We start from the raw sequence: 5,452 nt of genomic DNA, 5'->3' as shown, positions 1-5,452 counted from the left end.
CCAGTGCAAAGAAACTGGGAATGTTACAGATTGGTGGCCCGTACGGGGACCCTTGTGTTGTATATTAATGTAAAAGTGTGGAGTTGGTGTATTGTGTGAGGCTTGCATTTGGGAAATAGAAATGTCAATATCATCACGTGGTGCAGAGGATGAGTATGAACCTCCTGCCGATTTTACAGCTGGTCCATTTGTGACTAGAAGAGACCCACCTCCCCTAAGAGATCTTATAAACACGTTTAGTGAACTATACCTTGACTCAGACAATGAAAATGACTGTAATGATCAACCTGACCTTCCCTTTCCTCCTCCTCCTCCGGATGATATAATTTCTGATGTACATCTCACCGAACAGTTTAGTCATGGACTAACTGAGCGAGTTAAAAATCTGGAGGGTGAAGTACAAACTTGCCTACAAACGTTAAGTCAATGCTGCTCACAAACTAAGGTGAGCAATCAGTGTAAGCATCTAGAAGAAAAATTGAATTACAAAATTGAAAGGGAATGTGGAAGAGTTAAGCAGAGCCTTGAGTTGAACATTCAAGATTTGGGAAAGTCAATGGTTGACTGTCTGAAGAGAAGAGACGCCCAAATCGATGCCAAACTTAAAAGTTATGCACATGTTGTGTCTACTCCAGTTTCTCATCCAGTGTCCAGATCAACTTACCACCTGAGACCTCACCAAAGTACCAACTTACCCGACAATTTTAATGATGTGTTTTATCGTCCACCTGTAAAAGCTGAATTTCCTCAATTTGATTCTGATGATCCTGTCTCTTTCGTAGAACGTTGTGAGGAGTATTTTGCAATTAGACCCCTCACAGATTCTGAAATCCTCGCATCCCTTACTTCTGTACTAAAGGGTACAGCTAAAGACTGGTGGTTGGCCGAGAAAAGACATGTGAGTACCTGGGAACAATTTAAGCAAGAATTTTTGCATGCTTTCCTTACAGATGACTATGAAGCTGAGGCCACAAAACGTCTTTTAGAAAGGAAACAAGGATCAGGAGAATCCATTCGTGACTTTGCTTACCACTACCGAGCCCTTTGTCTAAGATGGAAGAAAGAGATGACTGAGAGAGAGATTGTTCAGGCCATTTTAAGAAACTGTAACCCCAGACTTGCAAGTTTAATGAGAGGAACTGTGAAGGAAGTGAGTGAGTTGGTACGAACTGGAACACAAATTGAGAGGGATTTTGAAGAAGGGAAACGGTATTGGAGCCAGGTTAATGCTGAAACCCAGAAAAGAAAATCCCCATTTGAACGAGATTCTCTGCCTAAATCAAGTCCTTCTTCGACCCGCATTCTACAACCTTTGAAAAGTGAATCTCACTTAAAGACTCTGACTTTACCCCTGTTGATCCGAGGAAGATACTTTCAAGCTCTGGTCGATACTGGAAGCTCCCTAACTCTGATACAGGAGTCATGTTGGAGACAGCTGGGACATAAAGAACAGCTCAAATCAAGCCGTGGGCAAACTTTCAGTCAAGCCAATGGTCAAGTATTGCCTGCAATGGGAGTATGGAGTTGTGAATGCGAACTACATGGAAGAAGGTATGAAGTTGAACTGTTTGTAATGAAAGATGAGGATCTCACTATACCTATGGTGCTAGGTCTGGATTTCCTGGTAGCCACTAGAATTAATTTGGATATTGGTAATGTTCTGTATACTTTACCTGCTACCAATGATTATCAAGAAGAAACTTTTTCATTCTTGACTCCTGCTACCGATACATTGCTGTCACTTTTAATTGCCTTACCCATTCCAGAAGAAACGACAGAAACCAGGCAATGTATTCAACAATTGGTCACCAACGCTGATACAAATTCCTTATACCAGTCACAACTTCATAATCTACTTCAAGAATGGCCTACTGTCTGCACAAGTGAAATAGGACACACCAAGGTAGTTAAACATCGCATTATCACTACCAACGAGGTACCTGTTCGTAAGAGGGCTTACCGTGTGTCACAAGAAAAACAAGTCTTCATTGAGCAGGAGATTAAGTCGATGGTGGATAAGAAGATCATACGTCCTTCATTTTCTCCTTGGGCTGCTCCTGTCGTATTAGTCCCAAAGAAAGATGGTGGACAACGATTTTGTATTGATTTCAGAGGGCTCAACGCCAAGACGTATTTAGATGGGTATCCAATGCCTCAGATCCATGATATCCTTGAGTCAGTGCATGGAGCTGCATGTTTCAGTACCCTCGATCTTAAAAGTGGATATTGGCAAGTGGAGATGGATCTTGAAAGCATTCATAAAACTGCTTTTGTGACACAGTCAGGATTATATGAATTTTTACGATTACCTTTTGGCCTTAAAAACTCGGCAGCCTCGTTCCAACGTCTTATGGAGTTTGTATTGAAGGATCAGAAAGGAAAAAACTGTTTTGTGTACATTGATGATATTGTAGTGTACTCAAAATCTGAGCAAGAGCATCTTACCCATCTGAGAGAAGTGTTGCAGTGCTTACATAAGGCAGGTTTAACTTTGAATCTTCATAAGTGCAACTTGATGCAGAAGTCATTGAAATTTCTTGGACACATGATTTCCGTTGAAGGAATAAAGACAGATCAAGACAAGGTCAATGCTGTTAACCATTTCCCTGTACCAAAATCTCTGAAGGAAGTGCAACGATTTCTGGGTATGGCAGGCTGGTACCACAGATTTGTTCCAAATTTCTCAGAGAAGGTTGCACCATTACATGCACTGAAAAAGAAAGGAGCTACTTGGATGTGGACAGAAGAATGTCAGAATTCCTTTGAGTTGATTAAGGGTGAGTTGATTAGCGCACCAATCCTCATTGCACCTGACCTGAGTAAACCATTCAAAGTCCAGACAGATGCAAGTGATCTTGGAGTCGGAGCTGTCCTGACCCAGGACATTGAGGGAGTGGAACATGTAGTGGCCTATGCTTCACGTCTGTTAAGAGGAGCTGAAAAGTCTTACTCTGTTTCGGAAAAGGAGTGTTGCGCTGTGGTATGGGCAGTAGAAAAATGGAGGCCTTACTTAGAGGGACGACCATTTGAAGTGATCACCGATCATGCTGCTCTTACCTGGGTCTTCAACCATCCAAAACCTTCATCTCGGTTGATACGCTGGGGCATTCGTCTGCAGGAGTTTGAATTCACTGTCAAGTACAGAAAAGGACAATATAATATTGTGGCAGATACCCTTTCCCGTGGTTTCGCTGAATCTTCATCACTCTGTCTACTCACTCCGTCTAAATCTAAGGATTCTTCAAATGCCTTTGCAACTTTTCCCATAGAATGGTCAGATATTGACAAAGCCCAACAAGAGGATGCAGAAATTCAAGAACTTATGGCAGAAGTACAATCAACCTCTGTTACAGACCCTAATCGTATACACTATGTTACGAAAAATGGTTTTCTTTTCAGAAGCCTATCTCAAGGGCCTGATGGAGAAAAACTTCAACTTGTCATTCCTACTTCCTTGCGAGCTGAATTTCTGAAATACGCTCACGACAATCCATTAAGTGGACATCTCGGCAGACTCAAGACGTTGCTAAGACTAGTGGACGTATGCTACTGGCCAACGATACGTTCTGATGTATGGAAGCATTGCAAGGAATGCCAGGTATGTCAAAAGTACAAACCAACCGTTTCGAAATTAGCTGGCCATATGCAGTCAACACCGGTAGTGGAACCTGGGCATATGCTGGGGATTGACCTCATGGGGCCATTCCCTAGAAGTCAAAAGCAGAATGAACATCTCCTCGTAGTAGTGGATTACTGCTCAAAATGGGTGGAATTGTTCCCATTGCGAGTGGCTAAAGCTCCGCAAATTTCACGTATTCTGGTGGAAGAAATTTTCACCAGATGGGGTACTCCCAGATACTTGGTGTCTGACCGTGGAACACAATTCACTTCTCAACTCATCAGTTTAATCTGCAAACAGTGGAATGTCATCCAGAAACTCACCACTACTGCTCACCCACAGACCAATTTGACTGAACGAGTTAATCGAACGCTCAAAACTATGATTGCCTCATATGTGCAAGACCATCATCGCCATTGGGACAAGTGGTTAGCCGAATTCCGATTTGCCATCAATACGGCGTGGCAAGAAAGTACTGGCTTCACCCCAGCCGAAGTCATGCTTGGTCGCAAATTGAAGGGACCTATGGAGAGAGCTATTCTGAGACCACCTGACCCAAATAGTCCAGCCTACCCTATCCTGGAAAAGTCAGAAGAACTGATTCGAACTGTGCAAAAGAATGTTGAGAGGGCCCAGAGCAAACAACGCAAGTACTATAATCTTCGAAGGAGACAAGCTCACTTTCAAGTGGGAGACTTAGTATGGGTTCGTACACATCCTCTGTCGCGTGCTGATGACGGTTTTATGGCTAAACTGGCTGCCAAATGGAAAGGTCCTGCGAAAGTGGTTAAATGTCTTGGACCTGTTAACTACTCAATATCATTCATTGAACAGCCAGAGCAGGTAGATTCTTTCCATGTGCAGAATTTGAAACCTTATTTTGGCAATATAGGAACAGTGCTAACATGAGGGGACGGATATGTAACAGTCACCGCCTGTCACAGGGTTTCTTTTAGTCCAGTTGTGGGTGCTATTTTTTTCCCTAGCCACTAGGGGGATACAAGAGGGCACATGGGGTGAGATAAAACAGGAAGCAGTAGAGTAAGTGCTAAGGCCTATTTGATGCTGTCTCATGGTTGTTTGATTAATGGTTCCCAATCCTGTTTGAGAAACTGTTTGTTTCCTGCTCAAACGTAAGTTTAATTGTTTGTATGAAATGTTTGGGTGAACTAATGTAGAATCTATATAGTTTAATTGATGTATTTGATGTTTTCTTGTAAAGGATTTGTGTGGGATGTAACTATTGCTCATCAGCTGTGGATACTGCTAAGTGTTGATGACCAAACACCCTGCTTATACTACTGAAGCACTCTTCTGATTTGCTTGCTGGGAAAACTTACGACTCACCAAACAACTAAGCGTTGGACTACCTTCTAATTCACTATCCACCTTTGCACCTATGTTCAAACTACAGATAAGACTTCATTTTCTGAACTGTTGGGGTTCGTGAGCTTCAGAGGACTGTGTTGGACATTTCGATATGTATATACTAGCTCATGAATGAATTGTATCTCTGTCTACAGGTGTATGTTTTGTGAAATCTTGGGTTTTTGAATAATGAATGAGTAAAGCTTTATGAAGAAAGAAGCACTACACTTGTTTGTATGAAAGTTTATTTTAGATCTTTTTCAACTGAGACAAATTGAGCATTACCCACAAGGTGACTTCCCTTTTGAAAAGTAACTTGACCAGTGCAAAGAAACTGGGACTGTTACAGTGTGTGTGTGTGTGATGGGTCAGTTTAGGGGTCGGGTTAGTGTGTGTGTGTGTGTGTGTGTTTGTGTGTGTGTGTGTGTGTGTGTGTGTGTGTGTGTGTGTGTGTGTGTGTGTGTG

This window comes from Scardinius erythrophthalmus, assembly GCF_964197995.2.
Source record: "Scardinius erythrophthalmus genome assembly, chromosome: 17".
NCBI lineage: Eukaryota > Metazoa > Chordata > Actinopteri > Cypriniformes > Leuciscidae > Scardinius > Scardinius erythrophthalmus.
This window is presented reverse-complemented; position numbering follows the sequence as displayed.